At 50.3% G+C, this 12,291-nt stretch overlaps 1 protein-coding gene across 2 annotated transcripts in view; it reads left to right on the forward strand.

Annotated features, from left to right (window-relative positions):
- The window catches only part of VILL (villin like), a 41,683-nt gene that overhangs the window by 3,545 nt on the left and 25,847 nt on the right, over positions 1–12,291 (forward strand). Inside the window, exon 1 of one of the 2 annotated variants that reach the window (XM_040547659.1) lies at positions 3,650–4,814. The exons of the other annotated variant lie outside the window; for it this stretch is intronic. The gene's annotated coding sequence lies outside the window, so the exon portion shown is untranslated. Of the gene's footprint in view, positions 1–3,649; positions 4,815–12,291 lie in introns of those variants that run through there. 2 annotated transcript variants of the gene reach the window in all.

Here is a 12,291-nt window from a genome sequence, read left to right on the forward strand (position 1 = left end):
GGCCAGCAAAACTGATTGACCTCCCGAAGGCGAGGAGCTGCTCCCTGAGGATTTTCCTCCACGTTCTCCCAAATATAATTTTGGAAAACAAAACCCAGTGCAGCATAGCACCCTGCAAAGCCTTCGGTAGTGGTCAGTGCTCACACAGCAAGGCCAAGGGAGGGCTGACATTGTATGACCACGTCATTCAACTTCGCTGTAGTGAATGCAGGTATCATCGCTGAGGTATTTCTCCTTATTAGCAGAGACTTAGAGTTGTGCCTCCCACCTCCAAGGATGGGCTGTAGATATTTTAGGATGCAGAAGAGGGGTTCGAGGCTGAGCAGAAGCCCTGGCAGACCTTGCTGTGATGCTACAAGGTGACACCGTCTCTGGCCCTCTCTCCTTTTCTTTTGCAAGGGGGACTTTCCCTCATAATCCTGAGGAAATATGAGCCTCATATCCACAGTTCTCATCCTATCATAGCTGGCTTAAAATGGGGTTTGCACCAAGGTTGCCAAACAATAAATTGGAGCAACCAGTACAGGTTTTGCTGTGCCAGAGGTACTGCTCCTGTCTCAGCCTGCTGCAAGCTGTGGGCTCCGGGAAGGCGAACCGGCTCTCCAGAGCTCCCACCAAGATATTCCTGCCTGAAATCAGCATTTAACCTTGAGTCCTTGGCTTTCCAAGGCCTCTCCTTCCTTCCATGTTGGGAGGAGAGAGTTTGGCCCGTCCTGCCCCTGCCACTGCAGGAGCCGACGTGTGCAGGGCTCCATTGCCTGAGAGCCGAGGTGGAAAGGCTCGTCCGAGGGATGGAGGCATCTCCGTGAGCCTAGAGCTGCCTGCCGAGGCGAGGAGGACTCACTGCCGCCGAAGACCACTTTGTTCTGGCTGGTGCAAGACAGCCCTGCACAGGAACACTCCTCACCCAGTGCCCAGGCACCTTCCCCAGTTCCGAGACGTTTCCATTTGCTGCAGTTAACCATTAACCAGAACACCACTGCCCAGCACAGGCAGCTCTGTGCTGCCGTGTCAGCTGGTTCTGGCAGAGCTTTACCCTGAGAAATACTTTCCATTCCGAGCCCTGACCTCCACTGGTCCAAACCCACCGGGCCAAAGAGCAAAGCTGCGTTCACCTTCCCCCATGGCCAAGTGCCTCCCTGCAGCCAGCCTCCCCTTGCAGGCAGCAGGGCCAAATCCTGAGGCTGGTGCTCAGTCCCTCCCAGCTGCCCTCCAGCCCTGTCTTGCTCATGGCTTGGATGCTGAGGCTGGCTCTTTACCTTCTTCTGGGTGCCTCTGATGCTTCAGCAAGTTATAAGCCCCCACTAGTGAGTTCCTGCATGTATTGTGGTCAAAATACCTTTATATGCATTGCTTTTGCATCTTTTTCCCATACCCAGGAGCACAACAGACCACAGGAACAGTAAATTACAGCCCAGTCCTCCTCTATCAGACCTGCAGGCAGGTCTGCAAGAGGCATGATGTGTGATTACATTTGGACACAGCGATTTTGCAGGGCAGAGAAGTGCCTGAGTGAGGAACGTGTAGTAAAATGTCACATTTTGGGTCAAGGAAAGCTCTCCTGCAGCATTCTCAGAAATCCGTGCAGTGCCTGGCTGCTACCAGTCATATAACCCCGTATAAGTAGCAATGGGTCCCTGCACTGCTCTCTTGTTTTTGTCTCCTTCCCTCACTTCTCCAAAGCGCGAGGCCCCTGCCGTGTTATCTCACCCGCAGGGTTTGGCCTTTCCCTCTTCCTCCCGGAGCTCTGTACCCGAAAGCGGGGTGGAAATACCTTTGCAATGTGTCATTTGACAAATACGTCCTTGGCAGAGCCTGTTTCCCCATGCACAATGTTAACCTTGTCCACAGGCAATTGGGGTGGCCAAGGGTGAGGCAGATGGGGGCCACTACATTGCCAAACCTTGATTGTGTGCTTCAACAGTCTTCCTCCCAGTACCCTCTGATTTCCCCAAGCACATCCCTATGACAATGTCTTCAGTGTCTTAGGCTTGCACTGGGACACCGAAAACAGCCTCATCTGCCAGTCGTACATATGTAAAATATCCTTTAACCGCAAGGTCTTTGAGCTCTGGGAATACCAGGTCAAGGCTCAGGATGAGAATAGGATTGCATCAGGTCACGCATGTGAAACGTAGCTGGGATGGGAACAGCTCAGATTATGTACGGTTACAAAAGTCAGGCTGTTCTGTTTTCCACCAGTACCAAGCTAAACTGCTTGGAAATAATGTTTTCTGCTCTGTAACCCCATGGCATGACCAAAATTAGCAGGAAGCAACAGTGCCTATAGCTCAGCACTGAATGAGCCCATATTTTACGACGAACATTTCCTTTTCCCTCAGCACCGACTGTTCTAAACTGCTGTACATATATTTCTACAGATCTGGGCTCCTTAGCAGCTCACCAGGATTATTTACTATTTTTTTCACTGCAAAAGTCGAAAGGAGTGGGGACAGGCAGCTCAAACATAATTTGTGCATGAGCCAAATGTGCCTTGCAACCAAAGTGGTAGGTATAGGAATGACCTGCTTCATCCCAGAGCCCCAGTTCATGCAGCTGCAGCTCTGGAAATGGGTTGGTTTACATCAGCATCTATCAGCACTGAGTAGGACCCAGACGTGCAGACGCTATTAATTAAACCCATGGTGCTGGTGATAATGACTTCATGCAGCTAAAGGGGAACTGATGATGGAGTTTGGTGCCAATCCTCTGATGTCTCCAGGTGTCCTTCCCCAGATCCTAGCATCTCCCACCAGAGCCAGGTGTGTGACCCTCAAAGCTGGTGAGGGCTTGGGGCTGACTCTAAAGGTAAAGACAGGCCCTGCTGGAGGTCCTCATCTCCTGTGGGCTGGAGGAAGACCCAAAACATCATCCCTCTGCTCCCTGTAACATGAATTACTCAGCATGAACTTTTCAGAAATGAAAAGAATCAAAAAAGCAAGGTGAAGGCTGTTATGGGTTTTGTGAGCTGTAACCTGCTGACATCAAGGGACAAAATGTTCACTGATAGCTTGGCATCTTCAGCCGTGAAACCATGAGCTTTCTGAAAGGTTCCTCTCAAATATGGGCACACACAGGGTGAATGAGCAAATTCAGCCTGCACCCTGATCTGCAGCCATCGTGATTAGTGGCCCGCTGGTCTGTACCCAACGTCACGAATACTTTGGGCACTCTTCCTATTAGAGGTTCCTCAGCTCTGAGGTGGGTCAGTAGACAATATCTGTGGAAACTGTGTTTGTTTAATCCAGCATACCCATTTTAAGTTTATGTGGGTTATTCTAAGAAATTAATGGCAAAAGAAGCTTCTTGATTAGTTCCTAGTCCAAAGGGGCTCCATCCTTGGAGATATTTCAAACCCAACTCTACACCATCCTGGGCATGGTCCTCTCTGGTATCTCTCTGCTGCACATTTGATCTTCTTTCTTATACTGAATGCCTGGTGACCTTTTCCCTCTGCTGCAAAAGGTGGAGCAGGGCTGGTATTCTCGTTTCATAGGGGAGCACAGGAGATGGATGGGATTGATGTTCTGAGGCTCATTTCCCATGGGCATCAGTGGAAGCCTGGCCTCTGAATTTCTCTGAAGGTCTAGGTCTGAGCAACCTGCCCAAAAGCATGCAGCAAGTCAGTTGAAAAGCAGAGGTGTACATGCAGGGCAAGTGTCCTCTCGGTGCTGGGTAGTCCTAACTCTGTGGACACCCAAGGTGTCCTGTCCCCCAAAGGCAAAGCCACCTGGTGACAACAAGCTAAGGAATGTTGCCTCAACCCCTCTCCAGGGTTCCCACCACCAGCCACGAGCAGCACCATGCAGACGCCAGGCAGGAGCGGTTGGGACAGAAAGGAGATGGCCCTTTCAGAAGGGCTAACTTCATATTACCGCCACCCTCTTGCAGTTGCTTTTTTCTTAACGATGATCCACCATATCAAAACACGTGTCCACATGTGTGTTCCCAAGTGCATCACAAGGGTGAAACCCACCCCATTTCTGATATATCGCTTCTGTCAGGGAGGTAGGCACACAGCCCATCTATCTGAGTTATCTCACGCCACGTCTGAACCACCAGCTACAGGCTTTCCCCTCAAAGGGAAGAGCTTTCTGCTGCAGGAGGTGGACGCAGCAAACAGCGCCAGCTTCGCAGGGATTTTCTGGTTTATCATTATTTTCTCCTGGGAGGGCAGCCTGGCTGCACGCTCCGGTGCTCCGTCACACGCCCGTTTCAGCCTTTAATCCTGACGGCAAACCTCACCCCCAGGGCTGCACATGCACCATGGGAGATCGTGCAGGTTTTCTGCCCACAGCACCTCTCCCTCAGACTATTTTGGCAGCTGGCTGCTGAAATCTGGGACAGTCAGAGCCAGGAACAGGAGCTGGGACACCGGGGCCCAAGCGTTGATGTGGCACTGAGCAGCACCGCGCCTGGCTTTGCGCAGCTCAGCCAGGGAAAAGAGGAGGAAAACCAACTCCTGCCCTTTAAATCTGGACAAAACAGGTTTCTAATTAAAGCAGCCCTTAATCATTAGCGCTGGATGAGTGCAGCGCTGGTGGATATTTAATGCAAACAGCGAGTTGGTTGAAACTCTCTCATACTGGCTCTGTCTTTGTCCCTCAGTGCACGGGGGAATGGGTGTGATCCGCCAGTAGGAGTGTCTGCAGCTAAGTAGAGGATTGAATTACCGAGCACTGCCGTTCCCTAGCTGACAAGGTAGCAGAACAGCAAACAAAAAGTGCCTTGAAACTAGCTCACCAAAGAGGAGAGAAAGTGCTGGGTGTGCGGAGAAGGGAGACCTGCGAGGACACCACCGTGCGCATTGCAAGGTAAGCGGCTTTTCTGCATCCCTCCTGCTTTTAGTGGGAAGGCCAGAAGGGTTTCGTGACCACTCTTGTTGGGTGGGAGAGTAAGAAATAAAAAAGGAAAAAGTATTTCATAAAATAAAAAAAGCTCTCCTGGTGGAAGCCTGGGTCTCTATTAAAAGCAATGAGCCCCCCAGATTTGCACCGTGCCTGGTGCTGCTGCTGCGACTGGGTAGGCAGCGAGTATCGGCCGTGGTTTGGAGGACACATGCTTCTCGTTGAGCTCCCTGCACAGAAAGGCTGTGATTTCACCCAAAAAGCAATTAACAGCATTTGGCTTTAACCTGGTTTGTTTCACTTCTTGCTGTCATGGGGACTTGCCCGAAGCCTGTGTGATGTGGTTACAGGTCTGAGCAGCAAAAAAAAACTTGCTGGAAGTCCTGACCCATGGGTCTTGCTGTAGTCTAATGGATAAATCTGCTAATGGCTGAACGCCGGGCTGTTTGCTCTGCCAGTACAGATTGTTTTCTCTTCTTGTTCATTTGAGATGCAGATTGCACTGAGATAAAACTGAGTAGTAATGGAGTTGAGCTGCAGGCTTACTTGCCAGTATTTTTCTTAGGCGTGTCTATTAAGAGCATAAATATTTAACAGAAAGGAGAACCGATATGAATTAGCATCCGTGGGAGGTTTGTGTTTGTTCAAGGCTGTCCTAGCACAGGTGTAAACAAATATTACAACAGCTGAGGCAAACTGGCCCCACCAGGGTAGCACTTAGTTGGTGAATCATCCAGGTGCTCTTTACACGCCACGGCTAAATGGGTAGATTAAAGCTTGCAAAGTGGAGATTAGACAATCAGAGGGCATCAGCCTTCTGTGTCGGTGGGGCTTTACCATTCCCTGCCTGTTTCCTCGCATTCCTCCTGGCAGGTAGGCCAGTCCTTCTCCTCCTCCAGCTCCCTTCCCACCGGCGGCAGTGTAGGTCTTGTGCCATGATTTCCTAGGCAGGACTTTGTGGCAACAGTTGTCGAGGTCTCCCAGCTGGGAGCAAAGGTTTCCTACCATGGCCACAAGCAGTGTCACCCTGGTCTCCTTCCTTCCCCTGTGTCCTGGGGGTCCTGGTTAGGTTGAGACAATGAATCTCTGCTCTTGACTGGCCAAGGATGCTAAAGATGCTCACGGTCTCTCTTGGTCTTTCCCACTGACCTGCACGTGTTTTTCTAGACTTGAAGCTTGGTGTTTGTTACCTTTTCTGCCCTGGAGCCCCCAGGGAGGTATGGGATCCGTGGCACGTGAGGGAGATGCACCATGAGCTCTGTGACTTCAGGCTGGGTCTGTGCTGGGCACAGCCTGTTGGACCAGAAAGTTTTGATAAAGCTAAATATAACACAGCCTGCTTTGATGCCAAGCTCTGAAATGCCCTGTGCGATGAAGAGGAGCGTGGGACACGGTGAAGGCCTTTGTGCTACCTGCCCCACCCCTGGAGAAGAAATGTATCACAATTAGCCCTCGTCAAGGGCCCTCGTTACTCTCAAGGAACGGGCTCCTTGCAGCCTCCTGACTCTTGCTCAGTGACCAGCACAAATCCACGGGTTGGGCTTTCTGTGTCTGCCCTAAAAGCTGCTCTGCTATGTGTGACGTGTCCACCTGTGCAAGGAAGGGCTTTCTTGTAGACATCCCACACCCAAAATATCTCAGCTCTCTCTCTCTTTTATTACCACATATTCTTCAGCTTCTCTTGACCCCTCAGACAAACACACCTTATACATGCTCCTAAGGCCCTTTAACACCTCTCTTCTATCCTTTCCCTTTCCACATAAAACAACCCTGGAAATGGTTTCTCCTGGGTGATTATTCATTTCCATTGATGGTTTTGGGTGCAAAAGGAATGCAGAAAAGGGTGAATGTTGTCCCTAAGTCTTTGGCATCCTTCAGTCCGAAGAGTCCTCTTATATGTAATGATTTTTAGTACAGGGTACTGTGCATCTGCTCCAGTTGCCTTGATTTCCAAGGACCTTCGCTTGAAACAGAAATCCTACCATTCATTACCTTTTATCTGAGCCTACTCATGCTTATCTGAGGCAGCGCTGGGCAGACTAAAACTTGTCCTTACTTTACATCCACGTCAAAGGCATGAGGCACGGGGGATGCGAAATTGCATGGTTTTGCTCCATCCTGGGCATTTCCTGTGGAATGGGCTATTCAGAGCAGCCAGCCTCTCCTACCTAAAAATGTCCTTTTGCCATGCCCTGGAATGAAAGAATATGTTTCTGGGTAGCCCTTTATTTAAAACTGCTCTTAGAAAAACAGCCGAACAGAATAGGAAACGGGCGACACTAGAAGTCGTGTTCTCTTTTGGGTGATTGAGGCTGTCGAGATACCCACCTTCTCTTTGGGAGGCTGCCAGAGCCCGAATTACTGTCCTTTGCTGCTGCCTAGGAAGTAGCTCTCTGGGCCTGAGCAAATCCCACCCATCCCATCTTTCAGAGGCCTGATTTCCCTCTCAGCACTCAGACAAACCTCCCATTGGCAGCTCTGGTTGCAAAACCAGGTCCCGGATGAATGACTCTTTCTAAAGCTCTTTGCAGCATTTGCAGGGATGTTTTATTCATTCGGCTTTATGCAGTTGCCGTGCTGCTCTCTCAAAGCTGGCCTTCATTTCTAGCAAGATGGGGCTGCAGAGTCTCCTTGCGCTTGCGTGCTGAGGACCTGTGTGGGCTGGATTTCCCTTGTCATGCCAGACGAGTGCCAGACACACTCTGAACTCCCCTCCAGTTTCAGAGAAGCTTACAGGATAATGCCAGTGTGGGTGCTGCTGGGGTTCCCTTGAGAGAAGAGCCCGTGAAGGTCTGGCTCTGTTTCAAAGTCATTAAAGCTTGTATAAGGGAACTCGCACCTTGGCTCAGCACCCTGTCCTAGTCAGGGAAGGGTGGGTTGGGTTCTCCAGGCCAGCAGCCCTGCTCCATCACCAGCAAATAAAAGTCCTGATAGCAAGGGCTTATTCGACTGCACTACTTAAATGCTGCTCCAGGGAAACTCACTCTTAACTTGTATGCACATATGTGTGCACACATGTGCATGGGCACTCTCACAATAGATAAAAAAAAATTGTTGCATGCAGTAGGCAAAAACTTTAACTCCTGGACTTGGCTTTTGAAGAGGATGGCATAGGTGGGCTTGGTTGGGTTTCACTGGGGTTTGTTTGTGGTGTTAGGCTCAGTTCTTGCTGACATACCTGGGTCAGGGCCTTCAGACCTGGGAAATGAGGCAGGGTCTTTGGGCACAGAGGATGGGGCTGAGCTCCCACGCTCTGCAAGAGGTGAGGGACAGCATGGGACACTGGGCTCTCGACCCGGGGGCTTCCCTTTTAAGTTGAGTCTCTCCTGACCAAGGTTCACCAGACCTGCCCTAGACCCAACATCAGGATGAGGGGAACCACCCAGGGAGAGTCCTCAGACTTGAGCACCTAAAACTGAGATATCCAAGTGGGTACAGACAAATCTCATCCTTTCCTGGCCTTTCTCCAGGCTCTTTTAACCCTACACAGTGGCCTTTATTCAGTGTCAGCTGGGAAAATGCCTTCTTTTGGGGGTCTCTTCTCAGCTGTCCTTACAGGCAGCTGCATGCACCTTACAGTTCCTGCATGCATCTGTGCTCCGGTGCTCCCTGGGGCTCAAGAAGCTCTTGTACACATGACCAAACACACATCCTCCTCCCTGATGTCTCAGCTCGTGTTTTACTTACCTGCGGTCATTAGGTTTAACAACGCTCTGTTAAAATGCTGATGTGGGAGACGATCATACCTTTTTTTTTCCTGGAGGCAGTGAGGAGCAAGACATTTCTGACAATGCTGCTAACCGAACCGCTTCTCTGGGAACCAGGAAGAGGAATTAAAATGGCCTCAGCTTTGTTTTCCTTCTGCGTGCATCTCTTTGCCCTCGCTGTGGCATGGAGCCCTGCCTTTGGACACAGGGCTGGTCCCGAGCCAGTGATCGCTCCCTTTTACCAGGGCAGGAAGAGCTGAAAGAAAGGAGAGAGTTGTTCGTAATGAATTGGCAGGCTTCTTGCTTGCCTTTCCCTGGGGACGGCTCTGTACTGTTACCGACTCAATAACCTCACGACAAGGAGCCAGGGGTGGAACGGATACCTCTGGAGCAGGCGTGGGTCCAGCTGCATTTTATTATTTGAAAATAATGCAGCTGGCACCGCACCAGGGGCAGCACTGCTGCAAAGCACTTGCGTACAGCTTCCAGAAGCTACTTGTGCTTGTGCCACTGCTCCTTCTCACAGCCAGATCCTCAGGGAGAGGTGGGTTTGCACTGAACGAGTTCGGTGCAGGTCGCTGGGACTGATCTCAGGGGGCAGTGGCTGCAGCACAGACTCTGCTGCTGCTTCAGAAAGCTTTGGGTCTAACAGAGCTGCCCTCTCCCCGGAGAGCTGCTGGTGAGCCTGCTGCTTCCACAGACAGCCTGGAGAAGGACTTCATGGGACAGCACTCGGTCAAGAGCAGCAGGAGTAGGACACCAAGGCAAGCACGGCCAGCCTCTATGTTTAGCCAATTTGCTCTCCTTTTTTGTGTCAGTCTCTGCTGAGCATCTGTCTCTCCGCTCAGTATGATGAGTGTGGAAACTCCATCTGTGTGACCCGGGGGCTGTGGCTGGTGTAAAGATTTCTACTGAGTTGCCAGTACGTTGCTGTTATGTTGCAGAGAAGTTTGCGGAGACAGCGCATCTCTACCCTTCCCAGGGAAAATAGACATTAACATTTTAGCAGGAGGATTCTGAAATAGCAGCAGTTTGGGAAAATCTGCTCCTACAAATCAGTTTCCTAAGACCATCTGCTTGAAGATCAGGCTGCTGGAAAGCTACCAGCAGTCAGATGAATAGGGAGAACAAAGGAGGTCATAAAGGGAGGTGTGGAGAGATGAGCAAGGCTTTCTGGATGGAGCAATGTGTTAAGCTAGAATTTATGGCAGGTGGAAATGAGGCAGCTGCAGAGACTAGTCAAAGTCAGAGCAGATAAACTGTGGTTTGCTGGCCCTCCTAAGTGAGATGTCCTCCAAGGAATCTGAAGAGGCAGATGAGGTACAGATGGAGGGCTGCAGCAGCTGGGAAGGTGGTTATTTCCCAGTAAAGCATTACTTCTGCTCCTTCCTTTTAAGCAATCATAAGTTTGGAGAATTAGTGCAAAGTCCATCTGCCTGTGACTTATGAGGGGCTGAAAGGTGAAGGTTCACAGCATCAGTGGGTTTCTGGGAAAGACTGTGTAAGCTACAAAGTAAGGCAGAAATGTCAGAAATGGACAGGAGGTGAAAGCATGGGTTACAGAGAGAGATGCTGAGCCAAAGGTCTGCATCTTGGTAATGCCCTGGGACAGTGGTTGGAGATCAGGTAAATTTCCAGGGTTCAAGAGAGACAGTAGCTGGGTCCTGGGGGAGAGTGGTCATCTTTTGTCAGCCAGAGAAAACTGCTTTTTGCTCATTCAGACCCTGAGAAGTGACTTGGTTGGGTGGATCCATGTTTGTGCATCTTTTACAGAGAATATAAAGGGAATATAAACCTCTCCTGGGGTATAGAGCACTTCCAGTTTGAGGGACTATCACAAGCATAAAATCATCTCAGTTTTCTCCTCTTCATCCCAGGCCCTTAAGTTTTCCCTCACATTAACTCTGAACAGACTTTAGCATCTCAGTCCTCAGCATCCTAGCCCTTGCCCTGTGAGCAAAGAATAGAAGATGGAAGAAGGTGGAAACATGCCCACTGAACTCAGGGAAGGTTCCTTCTTAGCTCTAGAGCCAGTGACCCTGAGAAGGTGATCAAGAAGTTTCTTCTTAATCCTAGCTCATTGTGCCCAACACACCATCTCAAATTCAGATCCATCTTACTTCAGACTGACAAAGCCATCCAACCCCTTTTGTAAGCCACCCAGATGATTTGCTAGCAAGGACAGGGCATCTTTTTGGACCCAAGGAGGTGGCCGGGTGAAGCCCTGAGGCATGAGGACTGATCCATGCTATCACCTCGTTGCCCAGCTGACAGGAGGGGCAGCACCTGTGGGGGCCTTCTGCTCCCAGGTTGTGAGGATCTGAGCCCAGAGAGCACACCCTGGCCATTTAGCTGTCTCATTTCAAAGACATTAAGTAAAGCCAAGCCTGCCAGCTTCCCTAATAAGCTGTTCCAATGTTTAATTGCCCACCATGATCAGAAATAGCATCTTATTTCAAGGCTTCTTTTACGTAATTTTAGCTGCCAGGCAACAGCTCTTTCCAAGAGGGCTGAAGTGCTCTCCGTGGTCAGCGTCTGTGCAGAGCCCTCTCCTTGGCACGCTGGCCACACCGAGCTCCTGAACCTGGACCTCGAGGGGTCTAGAGAAGGAGGGTGCTCTGAGATGTGCTCTTTTCTTTTGCCACCCTCCAAAGCACATATCCCATCCTCTGCCTCATCACCACGTCCCTGCACATCCAGCATGGGTGATGAGATTCAGCCTCTCTGACTGCAGCCCTCCTGTGTCTGTGCGAGAGGATCGGAGCTGTCACCAGCACACCCATATACCTGTGGATATTATACCTTGTGGGCACTCTCACTTATGTGAATTTTGCCTTCCTGCTGAAAAATTGGAGGAGGATATTACACGAGTGCCCATGTGACGGCATCAAAGGGAAGACAAGCCCCATGGCCGAGCCTCCCACTGGTCATTTCCATGTCAGATGGAAAACCACTTTTTCTCCTCCTGCAACAGGAAAATAGGTAGCTCAGCACTGAATTTCATTCCTCGGGGCAAAACAGGAGTAAACTGCTGCCCCCTGTGCAAACAAAAATCGGCACCTCCTTCGGCCCAGACACCCAGCTATAGTGGAAACAACGTAAGCAATTGGACAGCCCTGCTTTACCTCATCTAATGCCAGTCCAAGTATTCCCAATAATTAGGCCTTTCAGCCTGGAGCCACAGCTGCTTCCTATTTTCCCAAAGCTGTACAGAGTATTAGTCATCTCACTGGGATTTTTTTATTGCTGTGACTGCAGCCGAGTAAGCGCACCGCCAAAATCCAGAGAAGCCAAATCAGGATTAATTCAGAATGTACTCTGGGAGCTTGAAATCACCTCCTGTCCCCCCTTCTGAGCCCCTGTTCTCCCTCCCCACCCAAACAGCTCCAGTCTGCCTGAAGAAATGTCCTCCTCCTAAGTCTGCTTTCTCAACACGTACCAGGTTGCCCAAAACCAAGCAGTGATTGTTGGCACTTCCACCCCAAATGTTATATATTAACCAATCTTGGGAATGACCTTGACACTTAATTAGTCATCTAGTCCTTCTTGAAGGCAAAGCTCTTCCCCACTGGTTATAGAGGGGATGGGGATCAGTCACCAAGCAGGAGCATTGCTCTGATTTTGGCAGGATGTGAAGAAGAGCAAGTGTGAAGGAGACCCATCTACCCTTGCCTGTCAGCTTTGTAACTTAACATGCCACCTCCACTTGGTTTCCAGGTCCCCTACCCTCGCCCAGC

The sequence above is a fragment of the Cygnus olor genome, chromosome 2, assembly GCF_009769625.2.
Source record: "Cygnus olor isolate bCygOlo1 chromosome 2, bCygOlo1.pri.v2, whole genome shotgun sequence".
NCBI lineage: Eukaryota > Metazoa > Chordata > Aves > Anseriformes > Anatidae > Cygnus > Cygnus olor.